Source organism: Chamaea fasciata, unplaced genomic scaffold (assembly GCF_029207755.1).
Source record: "Chamaea fasciata isolate MVZ Bird 193981 ecotype frontalis unplaced genomic scaffold, bChaFas1.0.hap1 SCAF_5, whole genome shotgun sequence".
NCBI lineage: Eukaryota > Metazoa > Chordata > Aves > Passeriformes > Sylviidae > Chamaea > Chamaea fasciata.
Window position 1 is genome coordinate 47,354,589 of NW_027094090.1, and position 16,262 is coordinate 47,370,850.

Here is a 16,262-nt window from a genome sequence, read left to right on the forward strand (position 1 = left end):
CATGAGGTGCAGAAACCTACAATCAAGGAAATGCTGGAAAAACAAAGCATAAGCAAAGTGGAGATATTTGATATAGTAAATAGAAGTCTTGGCACATCAACTGCCTTATTGATATTCATTCTGTTCAGGGATTTACATATCAGATTTAAGGATGGTTGATGTTTTTGCAAGTTGCCAGTTTGGCTTATTCAGGCTTTATCCTGTAATTCACTCTCAGTTCTTTCTAAAGCATGTTGTATATATTCTGCAGCTGACTTCTATACTTCTTTCATCCTTTTGGGTTCCCATCCGAGAATGGGTGGGCTGGAATAGGTGCAAAGCTACGAGAGTGTAATGAGTTCACTTGGGCAACACTGAAGACGGGTAAAGTTGCACAAAAATCTCTGTGCTATTAATGTAAAGCAGAGGGCTACTGTAACTAGATATAATGCAAGAAATGGGAGAGGGAGTAAATTTAAGCTAAATTGAAATAAATCATCGCTTTATACTTACAAACTGAGTGAAAGGAACCAATGAGCTTCAGGAAAAGGGTGTCTTGCAACGCCATCTCTACTGCAATGTAAAATTGCTTCACAAATTATGTTGCCATTTTGTTAATTATCTTCCCAGCACTGTCCACTTCTTTGGAGCTCTCTGGGCAGAAGACAAGAAGCGTCATGTACACAACAGATGTATGCAAATTATAGCTTATGCATTTCTGACAATTTGTTACTGAAATACTTTCACTGTCATGATGCTCTAACTTACTTGAAAAAAGCTCTGTTCGAATAGGTAGCATAAGAAGGGATTTGCTTTCTGCTCCAGTCTATTTTTTGTTTCATTTAAGTTTGCTGAGAATCAGGAAGAATTATGTTCAGGAGCAAGAATCTAAAGGACATAGACTGAACAAATTCAAGTTCTGGAACAAGAAATTGTATTAATTGGTGCTGATGTCAAAATATTTCAGTGGAAGTCACATGTCTGTTAGTCTCCTCCTGCTGTATTTGCATCACTCAGCTGCATTCCTAGGCATCTGCCTGTTAAGAATATAATTTTGTTTTTCTTATGCATCACTCTGAGTCCTCTTTAATGAGCAGTCTGTCTGCAGAAACAAGTAGTTATGGTGAGGTCCAGCCCAGGAGAAGCTTGAGGTACTGACTCATTCTGAAACACTGAGGGAAAGGTTTGCTTGCAGGTATATTTAGACTATACCTACACAAGGACACTAAGCTATGAGAAACCCCTAAAAATTAGGTGGCCATAGTTCTAATGAGGATTTGATTATGCCTTTTGGGTGTCTTAGTTTGACATTGTTTTATACTGGATGATGATAAATGTGTTTCAAAGTATGTTTTCCCAGAACATCTCAGAAAGTCTAGTGTCAGTTTTGAGGCGAGATCCAAAGAACATTACAGGGAAGATTGATGCCTCCCTTTCACTGGAAGAGTTCAGATTACTTGTTCACGTTGTGAGAGGCTTGCTAAATTATTCCCTCCCAGCTTAATATACAACTGCTACCTCCTGTCAATGTTGGAGGGGTCTTTTGCATTCTATGTTCTCAGTCTCTTGTTAGTGACACTTAATTTTGTGAAAACTTCCACCAGATATGCAACTGGAACCTACCAGGGAATGGGGCAGAGAAAATCCCACCTTTCAAAAAGCTAATCTGACCACCAGGTAAGAATATTTCTCTTGTAATTTGTCTCAGTGATCAAGTCTTTTTGACAAACACATCAGCATATGTTTGAGTCAAATAATAATTCACTTTCTTTTCATAAAAAAAAAAATAAATTATGCGTTAACTACTTTGGAGAGTTCTTGAAAGCCTGAGCCATATGTTAAAGTGAACTGCTAGCTCTGTCAACCTAACCAGCTATAACCTTTTTCTTTTACAGATATTCCAAACCTAGGGAATCTGTATTCATAGAGTGGATTTTTTTTCTGATCTCAGCAAGAACAAAATCATGCTTTTATTTTCATTGATCACAGCTATTCTTTCAATACTTTCTGTTTTGTTTGCCTTCTCAGATAAATCAGTGAGTCATATAGCCCCAGTGCTCTCAATAAGCTGATTTCTTATTTGAAAGTTGTCTTTTCTCTCTATTCATGGCTCCATGAAATAATGATCCAACTTCAAGTCTTGTCTCACATAAACTTTCATGCATAAAACAAGAAAAGAACTTTTTGAGGAGCTAGTATCCCTCTAGAATTAGCAGCTTACTTCATTTCTAGGAATCTCTGTCTGTAAGGAGCTTAATTCCTCTTTAAATACTGTGCAAACACAAATTTGTACAAAGTTAAGGGGTTAGTTATTAGTTGCTGGTATTTAAAATCAAGGGGAACAATACAATGCATTACAGTAAGTGCACACTCAGCTACAGTATCACCCAGGGCAGTGTGTGTTTTTCTCACGATGCTTCTCTGCCCACATCCCGCATTTTCTCATCCAAATCATGGCTGGAGGCAGCCACAGATAGCTCAGTAAAAGTTCTTCAATTTACACATGGCTGCCATTGCTAGAACCAATTGACACAAGGACTGCTGTGGTAGGACAGGAGTAATCACATCTTTGGTAACATTTTGTCACATGCTGTGACATGACCAAACTGCTGAAGCTCAGCCTTTTCCCAGTAGGGCACACCTTGCAGGTAATTGTGTTGTCAGTCTGCTGCATGGCAGTTGTCAGCCCTCTGCAGACTGAGACATGCAAGGAGGGCATTCCATGCTCTACCCTTTAAAACTCTATATAAGATGAAGAGGAGCCATGAGAAACTAATTTGATGGTATTTATCATCTTAATTCCACAGAGAGGAAAGGTACCTATTCAGGGTGAATGTGGTATCAGAGCTAAGTTTTCTTAAGGAAGTACACTGCTCAGAATATTAGAGAAGCACCTTTTACAGCTTTGATGATTCGGTCATGTCAACAATTAGAAAGCAATGCCTAATAAAACTCGACTGGCCACCTGGTCTTGCTTTTTATAGGAGTGCGACAGAACCATTATTCTTTCAGTAGTTTGCATGTTTTGAGGCTTTTTTTTTTTTTTGGTGCATGAAAGTAGATGTACCTTAATAAATAGATACTTTACCTTTTGAACTATTTTTAAATAAAATCCTTAATGTCATTTTCACTTAAATTATTAAATTTAAATAAACTTGAATTTTAATGGGATCTTGAAGATGGAAAATTAACTCCCTTGCCTTTACTAAGATCTCAGCTGAAATAACTCTGTCCTAAGGTGCATGACTTCACTCAAGTAGGAAAGGTCTGAGAGTGTTCCCTCTGATTTCTGTGTCTTTGAAGTAGGCCTGAGATGAGTCAAAGTATATATTGCTCAGAAGAATGAGGAAAGGTATTTATTACATAGAAGGAAGGAAGTCCAATGTCTAGGTCCCTGTCTGCAAAACGGAGGAGTGAAGACGCAAGCAACCAGCGACTCACTTCTCTCTTTGTCCCTGATTTTGGCCAAGTCTTTTTACACAAACGGGAAGCAGCTGACTACCCACCTAATCTTAAAGCTCATAATATTGTACAGTGTTTTCTACAGACTAGGTCTAATATTCAACACAGAAATCTTTGTGGAAACTTGCAGAATGGAACTGTCTTTCAAAGAAGATGAACTTTCATTGGCCTCAGGAGAAATGCTGAGTTGCAAATGCTCAGTTGTTTTGGAAATCAGACTACCTTCATGGCATCCCACACAAATATAAACACTTAAAAGTTTCAAATTTTATGGCTTCTAGACATTACACAGGTTTGTGTACTAGTCAGGAGAAATACTGCTAGGCATGGAACAAAACCATACAAAACACTGAACACATCCTACCTTTTTCCCATGACAATATGACAACGGCACAGTATATTTCAAGGTCCAGCTACAGGTTTGCATAAAACAAATTATAAACATTTCAGGCAAGCATGACAAAATACACTTTCAGTGGAAATGTTTGGGGCACATCTGTTTCGAAGCTTTCCATGAAAAAATTAATTTTGGGTCCCCGAGAATGGTAGCAACATATAGTGGGTAAAAAGGAGAAAACAAAATTAAAGTAGGTTAAAACAAAAATCAGCACCTAATTTATTTTCTTTAGCAAAATATGGCATCTACCAGAGGTTGACTGGCTACACTTTAATATAACCTATTTAAGAAGAGGCAATTTATCATTCCTTAAAACCCCACAAATGCTGGATTATTAGGAGTAAAACAAAGTGGGCCTACCCAGGGCTTAAATCCCATGTCTGGCCTGTTAGCAGGAAATTCTGATATTCATATACTGATGTACTAATGATTTTAAAATGTTGCTGAGGAAAACATAGTACAGTTTTAAAATTTATATAGAAGAATAAAAAAAATGTATATTAAAATAGAAAAGTATCTACCATGCTTTAGGTGTCTTGGTTAATCTATAAAATATGGTCAGGATACCATCTTGGTCTCTGCTCCCCCTGGATATGTTCCTGACTGGCAGTGGCTCTTGGCGAGGTCCAGTCATGGTGCAGAGAGCCGGAGGAAAGATGGAGCAGAAGGGGAAAGAGGGCAGAGCAGCACAAGGCACACAGCACAGCCTTCCCTCTATTGGTGTGTCAAGTACAGGCTAAGAAGCAGAAAGGTTTTCTATCAGAATATAAGAACCAAATTTCTCTGTACAAGCAGATCTATGTCATACAGAGTCTCAGTTACAGTGCTGCTTATATGCAAAACTGATCTAATTATTCTGGGATCTCTCATTTGTCATCATTACAGCTGGTTTCCTGCAGTTCCTTAAGGAACATATTCATATTTCTGATTAATAAATGCTTCAACTTTCCTACTTGATCTATTATTTTGCCTATCTAACCTATCTAAGCTCAGGCTTGTGTCTCTATCAGCATTATTTATATAGCATAAAATTAGCTGTAGTAGCTCACATTCCTTTTGGCAAAAGGAAATATATCTGTCTGGAAAATTGCAAGGTTGCAGCTGGAACTTGGCTGGTGCAATATATTTACAAGCATCAAAGTTCATGCCAACCCTTTAATGCAACTTGTCATACTTTCTTGACAGGTGAGCTCCTGTCACACCTGGCTTATGCAGAACACAAGTTCCAACACAAGAAAAAGTCAGTGGAAGTTCTTGTAATGGGCAGTTGCTGTTTATACAGCAGCCACGGAATCAATATGCAGGATAAAGTATTGCATTTTCTCAAGTCATGAACTTTTTGTTTCATCTCAGCAAATCCCAGACGGCTGAGACATTTTTATAAGAATGTGAGCAATTTTGAACTCTGTGGAAAATGCTGAATGCTGTTGGATGAAGGCAGAGAAGGGCAGAAGATGAAAAATACATTCCTTTGGATGCACTAATATAGAAGGCAATTAAGGAATATGACTATAATGAGCGCGCATTCTGCCTCATAATGTATGTTTTGCTTTAAAGAGCAGGTGATGACTTCCTGAAAGCAAAAATAAGTAACTTAATGAAGTCCTGCCTACACAGGCATGCTACTTCAAATATTTCAGATGAGTTGGCTTGAGCGTATTTGTAATGATTGTTTTAAAGCGGCTGGACTTTCTTTTTTTGCATGAATGAAACCCAGGCTCATCAGCCCTCAGCTATGAGCTGCATCCAGTTTATGAGAGGATTCTGCCCATTTTTTAATAATTTTCCCTCATTGTATAAAATGATAAGGTTTATTTGCTGTCTGTCCCCTGAGTGCCCTCTTCCGTTACAAGATTGCCTGGATCAAGTATGTTAATCTCTCCTGCTGAGTGCTGATGGCTTCCATTGCAATTCCAGTATGTGTGTGTTCCTCCAGATGCACACTTTTTTTTGAGGACCACCTCTTTCCCTCCCCAATATTGTCTCATGCGTTATGCGTATCAACACATCCAGCCCCAACTTTATGGCCCTGCCTCAAATATTATTATTTGTGACTGCTGGTCAAACTGAATGCAAGAGAGGGACATTCCTGAGAAATGGACCAGTGCTGCCATAAAGCAAAATAACAGTGGCTTTTCTACAAGAACTGAAGGGATGTGAACAGGACCTCCAGAACTTCTAATGAGCCAGAATAGGGTAAGCTGTGAAAGATTTATCTGTGGGAAGTCAACTGCTGAACCCTTCTATTGTCATGGAAGGTAACTTACTGCAGCTGTCAAATGATGTCACTTCAAATATGGAGTGTATAGCTAATCTTTTTTTCAAACCACTGAACTGAAATGCAAAGACTGAGGTGACAAAAAAGCTGTTTGAAATCCAGAAAGGTGGTTAGTCTGAAAATGCTGAGGGAAGTATTCCTATCACATCCTATACCATGTGATAACTCTGCAACTGTAGGCCAGGTGGTATCCGGACGCCATCACTGCAGGGAAAATGAGCTGTATGAACCATGAGCCTCTTTACATCTGTTTAGTGCCACCTTCTCTACTGTGGTCATTGTGGTGCTCCACAAACAAGAATCCAATCTTGTCTTCCCACCTTGTGCTGCTTGCTACGCACCTGGGCTCGCTGCTGCTCTTCCTGCCACTCAAATAACGTGGCAGCATCCCATGAGTTAAAAGGAGTACAGATTGCAGGGCAGGCATATTTATTGCAACAGCAAATGCAGAAAAACAAAAAGCAATAGCAAACATACTTTGGCTTATAATTTGTTCGGCATTCTTTAGCTTCCTTTCACATTTTATGAGATGAATTACCAAAATTAAACATTTCAAAATGTTGAGATTATAGAACACATGTAATCAAACTTTTAGCAATATAAAAGTCTTGAATTCAGCCCATTGCTGTACAGTCTGTTCCCTTCTAGTTCACATGATGCTAACCTGCATGTGTTACAGGAGATCTTAGGGCAAAGGCTGTGCTCCATTTTCATGCGCAGAGCAAAGCAGTGCAGCCCTCTTGGTTTCTTATCTGTATGATCTCTCACTTCTGCAATTGAATATACTTCAGTACCCTTCTATGAAATGCTGCACATCCTTCTGATTCATCCATTGCCTTTTCTTGTAAGACTTTTTCTCAGCTCCTGGAAACATACTTCAAGGTTTCATTGCTACAGAGGTATACATAAAACTGCAAACTCAAGTCCTGTTACTATTCAGTAGCAGGATACTATCTCTCTCATTAGTCTAGCATCTTCTTCCCTCCTTCCCATTCCAAGACCAGCACAGGATTTCTACAGAAAAGAAATGCAGAGAGAGAGGCTTCTTATTTTTTACCCCACACTGTGGGGTTCCCTGAGAACAACAACTTCCTAGGGAAGCCCAAACTGGAAAAACAGATGGGAATGACATTCCAAAATTGGTTTTAAAAAATGAAACCTATGATCATTGGCACAGAGTTCAATGCAGAAATAACAAATAATTGCAATTTATCTCTGACAACAAAGGCCCCATTATGATGAGGAACTTTAGCCTAACAGATTGCTTAATGAAAAAAAAATACATCAAAAAGGAAAAGGAGGATAGGAAAGAGAAGTTTAAGGATTCTGTGAATGGATTTCAGTGCAGGAGCCAAAAGGCAAAATAAAGAGCTGGAAGGATGTTTATAACAACCTGTGTTAACTTGGACACGAGTGTCTAGATTCAGAGGAGCTTGGGACAAGGAAAAAAAACATGGAGGAAGATTTACTGTAAATTGTGAAAAAACCACAGTCCTCTGAAGAATATTAGGATGTTATGCCACTACTTCAAGTGCACTCTGAGGTTAACAAATAGTGAGAGCTTCCTGGAGGTCCCCACAACACCCTTGCCAAAACCAGGAGTGATTTCTGCTTTCATTTGCAAAGATAGGTGCGCTTAGCAGATAATGTGCACTGTACCAGAGTTATGCTGAATAAATAAGGTTGTAATGAAAAAAATTGGCTGAAGCATCCCATCGAGATTCTCATTTTCCCCTAATAATTCAAAACCATAACAAAGATACATCCCCCTCATATCTTTGGCTATAATGCATTCATTTTGTCACCACTCTATTCTTTCATTTAAGAAAGAGCAGGACAATTCACTCATCCTGTTTCCCTGAGCAGCATGGAGATCTCCTCCCGTGGATTTCCAACAAGACATAGTGAACATCTACCACTTGCAGCAAATATTGATCAGAGTGTTTGTAAGGCTCCTCAACCTGCCCTTAATTTCCCAGCAAAGCCCTTCATTATTATTCTACAGTTAGTCAGAACAGTCACGCATTTTCTTTCTCTAGTGCATTTGCCAAGTAAAAGGCATCATTAGTCAGATAAGCAGAAAGATGTTTGGACCTCCAAGAGTGAGAAAAGGAGTGGACACATCAATAACATCCATTGCAGTCTGCAGAGCAATTCTTTTTTCTGTTTCAGTAAATAAAGCTGAATTTCTAAAAAAACTGTTATTAACCATTGTACACCATTCTGTAATAATATCTGTGAACTTTCTGTAGCGATCCATGAGGCTTTGCAGAAGCTTGAGGAAAAGATTTTTTTTCTATTTATGAGATCCAACTTTCAGTCTGAAATATAGGCACATATATTCAGCCACTGCTACCAGCAGAGCTTGGGGTCATGATCTTTATAAAACTGGAAATACTTTCTCAGTACCAGCACAGTGAAATATACATGGGATAAATATTTGTAGCACATATTGATAGACCATTATCAATCCCAGTGAGCAGAAAGTCCACATGTAGATGTGCTTCTGTATTGTTTCTTTGTCGATGAATATTCAGACTGCAGTCTGTACAGATGCTTTGCAACCTTCATCATCCTAAAGTCTCAGTGTAATTACTCTCTATCCCAACTAGGAATGGAATTACTGGATCTCCACCTCCTCCTTTTCTGCCAGTATCAGTACACCACCATCATGTCTTTCTCTAGTCCTTTTCTCTGGACCCTCCACTGTTTCCTCCAAACAGGTTAGCAGCCATTTGAAATGGTGGTGGTTTAACACTGGAGGGAGGAATCCTGAAAATAGCTTAGCTTCACATCAAACTGCAGAATCCTAGTAGGTTCCTACATTTGTTCCACAAGACAGTGACTGTGGATCATTGCCCTGGAGAGCAATTTCCCAGTACATGGTGTGAATCAATGCATGACAGCACGTGTGCAACAAATGTCAGGGAACTGGGGGTTGAATCACAATACATAAATCATATCAATAGACATTTTTACTCTAGCTAGTACGTATTGGTTACTTCCAAGAAAATGTATTCCAAAAGCTTTTCTTTATAAACACAGAAATGATTTCTTAGAAACAGTCCTGCTGAGATACCAGACCCATTCAAAGCAAATGAAACCCAAACATTTCCAAAAGTAAATAAGGTGTCAAAATGCAGTTAAGTGACCTTATGAAAGCAATTACAATTACTTAGAAGTAATAAAATAATTAATTTAATGTCACCTTAAAATTTTAAAATGGCCACATGATGGCCAAATGAGTTATTCTTACCAGATTAAAGAAGAGGTGGAAGTGGGGCTATGGATAACTTTTGGTAACATCAGCCAGAGTAGTCTTCAGCCATGTAGATTTTTTTCCTACATCATTATTAGATGCTGCTGCTATCTGTCTATGCAGGTCTCAGCAAAGTGATTTGACTTTTACTAAGGGAAAAACTCCTTAATTCTGAATGAAAAGAAATCACAGAATTCACTTAATATTAACAGCCTCAATTCTGACTCAAAATTGCAGCTTTAAGTTATATTATTTTAAACGTCTCTTTCCAAGTCAGAATTCTTGCTTTTATTCACTAGGAAATGTTGCTGGGTATTAGGTGTGTCAACAACTCACTACATTACTTATATAAGTTACTTACATAGTGGGTACTTCTGGAACCTAATGGCTTATATATCAGTTGATATAAATGTAAAAATAATAAGGTTTTTGAGAAATACATTGTTAAATACATACATTCGCCTGAATTTGATTAATATATACTAACTAGTTACTTCTACATTAATACAGCAAGTACATGTTACGATCTAAGATATATGCAGAGAAACACAGAATTTCTCACTTACATAGGTGTTTACATTCCATTTTATGATTTGTTCTCTGAATAACGTTACATTTGAGTTCACATGTCAAGACTACTGCTGAGAACAGCATATCTCTTTATACAGATCTTGGTCTTCTGTACAGCAAGAAGCAGTAAAGTTAATTTATAAAACTTTCCTGTGGGGAAATACATGTATCAGTCTGTAATTTAATATGCACAAGTTAACATTAACTTGTTTTAGGAAGGAGATAAGCTATGTGAACACAAGTCCCACTGTTAGTAGAACAGGCATATTGTACAAAGCTGCACTGGTATAATACTTCAAACTAAGAAACAAAAGTAAAGAAGAAAAAATCCATGCCATTAAATGTAATTGTTGTGCCAGTGCATTCGGTGATGAACACCTCTTTGTCCTATCAATTGCTGAAATAAGTAAAATTCTCAGGTGAATATTGCCATGGCAAAAATAGTAATAGTTTGTGCACTGAAGGAGATAACTGATCATTAAACACCAAGGATGAGGCTGGCTGTCTGGAGAGCTAAGGATGCCAGGGCAGGAAAGACATAAGAGAGCTATAAAGGCGATGAGTGAAACACTCACTATCTGTTAGCTGAGGTGATGAGGTCCTTTGTGCAGCATCGGGGATCACCGGAAAAAGAGAGGGATATGGGTGCAATGTGAACAGCTCCATAAGCCAGGGTGTCTGTGGTAGAAAGAGAGGATGGAAGCAATACAGATTCTCGGAGTTTCTACAAGACAAAAAGTGAGAATAAAACGAAAGAAGAGAAGGGTGAGGTGGGAGGCGGCGCGGCTGGCTGGCAGGCTGTGAGCGGTGACAGGGCGCAGCCCCGCTCTGCCGGCGGGCGAGGCGCGGGACGCGCCGTGAGGCAGAGCTGAGGCAGAGCTCCCCGCGGCGGGGGAGGCAGAGCTAAGGCAGAACTCCCCGCGGCGGGGGAGGCAGAGCTGAGGCGGAACTCCCCGCGGCGGGGGAGGCAGAGCTAAGGCGGAGCTGCCCGCGGCGGGGGAGGCAGAGCTGAGGCGGAGCTGCCCGCGGCGGCTTTCGCGGCAACCTCGTCCAGCCCCGACCGAGCGAGCCGCCGACAGCCGCGTCAGGTGCTCCTTAGAGAACACAGCACAGCACATCCCCTGACGCTGTAGCCAACAACCGGCAAAGTCCGACGGGGAGGTACACGGGATCGCTTCGACCCGGGGAGGGATAAAAAGACCGCAAAGCAACACCAATGACAGGGGGAAAAGAAAAAAAATCAACCCAGTGCTTGAAAACCGTGCGGTTTAATGTCCAGCAACAGGTGGCTGAAGTTGCAGGGAGTTTACGGACGGGGACTCCCTGGAACAGGGCGGTGGGACTGCCCTACCCGGCGGAGAGCTCCGGATTCCCGGCCGGGCGGAAGACGACCGTGCTCCGCCTGGGGCCGGCGTGGCCACCGCCTCCGTCTCCTCCCGCGCTGCCTGAGCCACAGCCGCCGCCTACAACTCCCTTCATGCCCCGCGCCGTCGCAGCCGCTGCCGTCGCGCCCCGTTTCCCCTCCCGCGCCGCTCCCCGCCCACTGCCGGCAGCGCACGCGCAGCGGGGGCGGCGTCTGGGGCAAGTCTCCCCAATGTAAGATGGTGGCTGGGCTGGCGGCGGAGCGCCCCGAGCTCGGAGATCGCCCGTCCCTCGCGTAAAGGTCGTCGGAGCAGCTGCCCGAGCGCCCGACCGGCCGCCGCCGCACGTCCCGCTCCAGGAGCGCCGCTGCGGGTTTCTCCCCTCCGCTTCTCTCTTTCCTCGCCGCCTCTCTCCTTCCCTCCCCACCCTTCTCCTCCTTTTCCCCTCGCCTCCTTTCCCACACGCTCACTCAGTCACCCGTTCGCCCGCCCGGCCGCCCCCGCCGCGCCGGGCAGCCTGAGAGGGAGAGCCGCGCACACGCACCGCGGGCCGGGCAGGCAGGAGGAAGGCGGGTGAGTGCGAGCTGAAGGCCGGGCCGGGGAGGGAAGGAGGGAGGGAAGGAGAGGCGAGGAGGAGGCGGGGGGGAGCCGGGCCGCTCTGGCTACGAGAGCGCCGAGGCTTCGCTGGGACGGCGCAGGCCGCAGCCCACCCGCCGGTGCAGCCCCGGCGACGGGAGGACGCGCCGGGCCGCTGCCGGGCGCCGGGGGCACCGGGCCGTGAGGGGAGGGCGCGGGAGAGAGCGGGCGGCTCCTCCTCCCCGGGGGCGCCGGGGAAGGGGCTCCCTCCGTGCCGCTGCCCGGAGGAGGCTGTATTTATTTCCTCCTCGCTCTCCCACCCCCCTCCGGCGCGGGGAAGCCCGTGGGCCGGGCCGGGCCGCCGGCCGGGGTGGCGGAGGGACGGTGGCCCCGGAACCGCTCTCGTCTGCCAGGGCAGGCCGGCGCGGGCATCGCGGCGTGATTCACTTAGAATTTGCGTGGAAATTTCCTCTCTCCTCTTCTTCCTCTTCCCTGGAGCCTGGCTCCATTTCTTCTTGTGATATGCAGTTTCTTTTTCCTGAGGGAGAGGCAAACAGATGGTGAATGGCAGCCTCTTAATTTTGGTGTTATTTTGGACAGTCCGTGCAACCTCCTGAGATTTGTCTGTCAGTAAAATAACCGGTATGTAACTTTCTGTCTCCTGCTCGCAAAATCCTAGAAGCTCTTTTCGTTTTGTGCATTAGCAGAAGCAAAATGACAAGGCTGTACATGGGTGCTCATCCTGCTTCTAGCTACGGTCCTACAGCTCTACCTGCCAGTTTAAAAGTGAGCAGACAGTACCTTTGTACGTACAGTAAAGGGGAGGGAAAATACACTAGATAATTATGTTAAAATGCTTTATTACCATACAAGAGAGGAGTTAATTGTCCATGGCTTGTATGCTTCTGTCACTGTGGTAATACCGTTCATAGGAGAAGCAATTCTCTCCAGAGCGTTTAATGTAAGCATAAGCTATCAGCTGGTTAAAGCTGTGAGAATTCCAGACCTGCAGGTGTTGGCTTACTCCTGTCCAAAAGTTTTAGTAGTTAGTGTTGGCCAGTCACATGTGTACTGAGCCTGTACACGTTTCTAACTCACTGTGTTTTAATTGTCTGTATTTTGTTTTAGTTTTGAAATGTCTTGACTTGAACATCCCTGGACTTTGACTTCATATTCGTGTAAACATGGTGTCTGGCACTAATAGAAGGGCACATATGCTGGAAGATGAATATGTAGAAGAGTGAATTTTTTTCTAGCCCCTTTCACTGCTTGAAAAGGAAAGGGAAAAAATGAAATACAGGCTTATGAAGAGCAGGGAATAAAACAGCTGTTTGACTTGAGAGGGTGGATTAGTTTTAGATGGCCTACAAATAATCAAATATACTGCTGGTTTCTTAGCATCTCTGTAATAATGTAGTGATCTAACTCATGGTCTAGGATTCAGCTGTGCTGCACCTTAGGCTTTTGGAATTCTGTGATAGAGTTTCCATTTCATAAACAAGATGAACACATGCAAATGTTTAGAAATGCTTGGCAGTTGAACTTGGCTGAATTACAAACTAAGTTCATTTTAGGGGAAAAGATTGTTTCGGAAAGGGAGAATACAGTGATAAAATTGTCTTCTTTTGACTTGCATGTTTCTTCAGGTGCCTCTTTGTTAGCTTTTAAAATTAGGAGTGTTGGAGGATCCTAACAGTTTTTCTCTTTACAGAGAAAAAGTAGTGAGTGCCATTGTCAGGAATAGTGCTCTACTAGTTTTTTGGTACCTCAGAAAGTTTAAGAACGTCCTTAGAGTGCCCACTAAATAAAAAACTTGGGTTGAAAAGGCTGGTGAGAGAGTATACACAAGTATGTGACTTTCTTATTTAATCAAAAATAATCTGTCTGTAGAAATGCATGTTTTCCTTCATGGCTATGGTTCATAGAAATTAGGATGTTCTTTGTGAGTTTAATGGTTTTGAAATAGCTCTGACCAAGATCCTAAGTATGGGCCCTCAAGGCTTAACTATTTCTCAAAATCTCACCTGCCTCTTTGAAATAAATGAGATTATTTCAAATAGACTCCTCTGGAAGCACATGGAACTGTTAAGTTTGCATGTTGGGCCTTGGTTGCTCTGGTAAGCTGAGGCTGATCTCTAGGCCTTAACACACGTAGAAAGAAAATGACTTGCTCAGCAAGACTGCTGGGGTCAAGGGTTCCTAAACTTTCACACGGTGAGTGGTGCCTTGGGTTGTACAAACCACCTCTTGTCCCACTTGCAGTTGTGCTGTATTGCTGAGATAAGTAAGTGCATATGTGAAAGACAGCATAACTTACCTTGCTTCAGTGTCCTGAATGCTTTCTCCCTTTAAAGGTGTTCATGTGTGTATCTTTCTACCTGCTTAGTCCCCTTTTTATTGGATGGTAACAGTGTGAGGAGTGAGAGCTTTATGGATAAATAGAGTCCTCATCCCTCTGGGCCACCCTCCTGTTTCTTGGGGAATAGTCTATGAATTCATTCCTTTCAGAAGGTTGGTTAACATTTGTTAACATTTTAACGACTGTAAACTCTTTCCAGACTTGGAGAATTAAGTATAGCAGCAAATGATTTGCCATGGCTTGAGCTGCTGCTCAGACCTGGTTCTTCCTGTAAATAAATGGGGAGGGCAGTGCAAGTGTCCAGCAGGAAATATGAATATAACATCTCTAAGTAAAAGCATGTATGTGTTTTTGCACTAGACTGTTTGGATCAGTTATATGCATGTTTTTACCACACTGGGGGCTTTTTTCTGTCACACCAGAAACTTTGATGTGCTTGGTTGTGTCAGCTGGCATTTTTCTTGTATGAGTTTGGAAAAGGAATCTTCATCATTTCCTTATTTCAGAATTGTGTTCAAGATTATACAAGTTTAGTTAGTATTCAGAATACATAGTTTTGGCTTCTGATTAGCTGTTATTAGGCTGGCTGCATCAGCTCAAAGGGAAGAGTTAGTGTTTAAACTAGTGATTTCCACATATTACTAAGATCAAGTAAGTTTTGTGGTGGTATGTTTTCTTTCCCTTCCTTCCTTGGCTGTTCTGGGAACTTGACAACTCCAAGGTACTTCTGGTAGGAGTCTATCATCATTTAAGTGGAGCTTGCAAGTGTTTTCTAAACACATATGTACAAAATAAGATATTTATAAATCTCATGCATGTGCTTTAACAACTTGAGGAAGCCTGCATCCAAAGCTCTAATGACAAATACAGGCCAAGGGAATGACTCTTTTTATCCTTTTCTGTGTATCCTGACAGCAATGTACTCTGTTTTTATTCTGGGGCAGGATATGTTAGTGTTGATTTCATGATTAATCTGCTGTTAGTGTATTTTTATTAAGGCATTTCATCTGTTGCTGGCTTTCAAATTGAGGCAAAATAGGTTGGGATCAGCATAAGGGGTATTTTTTTTATCTTTTAGTCACTGAGTGTTAAAAATAAGGGTGGATGTAGAGATCAAGCAAACATGCTCCTGGGCTTGGTGGAAGGGGAGCTTGGATCTTTGCTAAGGCTTGTTCTCTGATCAGTGCTGTGTGATTCTGATCCAGTTCTGTTCTCTTGCAAGGGAAGGAGGGAAAACTCCCTCTGTCTGTAAGTTGCTTTCTAACATACTGTGATCCCAGTATCTGTTTCTTCTATCTCACTGTTGTCTTGAGAGCAATATATGCCTGATATGAAGTGGGTTTCAATTGGCTGCAAAATCTGATGTAAAGTAATTGTACTTCTTGGTTGTGAGCTGGAGGGTCCCTTGCTGTAGGGCAGGTTCTTGTGCTGTCTCTTTCTGGCCTTCGAGTATTTTGCTTTTCTCAGCTTAGCAGCCTTTCATTGCTGGAAGGTGATATTGCAATATTTTGTGTTTGATTGCAGGTATCAATTATTAGCACTAGAAATTTGGGGTGGGGTTTCTGTATTGTCAGGGTTTGTTTTGTTTTTTTTTTTTTGTTTCGTTTTTTCAAAAGAAACTAAGTCAAAGTGCAAAAATGGCAGCACACTTGTCTTCACTTCTAATGAGTTCTTCAAATTCGGAACAGAATCACATGAGCTTTGTAGGGATGGCCAAAAAATGTGATAGGCATGTGTACTGTGATTTTCAATTAGTGCTTCATCCCAGGTTTTACTTTGGCCTGTTTTTAGGCCCTTTTTGTGGTTGAGTGCTTATGTTTCAGACTGCTGAAGCCTAATCTTTTCCTTGCTGAACAGAAGGGGCATTTATTTTTTTCCCAGTGTGGTTGTTCTTAAATGTTTTCTTCCATGTAAGATTTGATACGCAGAAGTAGTAATGAAAAGGTTAGCAATCTTACTCCATGTAGGATCAAATACTCCACATCATAGGAAGAATTGCTAAGAATCTTTCAGGTTAATTT

General features: G+C 42.0%; 1 protein-coding gene across 7 annotated transcripts in view; it reads left to right on the forward strand.

Moving 5' to 3' along the window:
- The first annotated feature begins 11,536 nt into the window (after window positions 1-11,536).
- Window positions 11,537-16,262, forward strand: part of CNOT4 (CCR4-NOT transcription complex subunit 4) — a 76,398-nt gene continuing 71,672 nt past the window's right edge. For 6 of the 7 annotated variants that reach the window (XM_066183473.1, XM_066183469.1, XM_066183474.1 and 3 more), the window contains exon 1: window positions 11,797-11,879. The gene's annotated coding sequence lies outside the window, so the exon portion shown is untranslated. Of the gene's footprint in view, window positions 11,880-16,262 lie in introns of all 7 variants that reach the window. The other variant, XM_066183472.1, reaches the window with a different exon arrangement.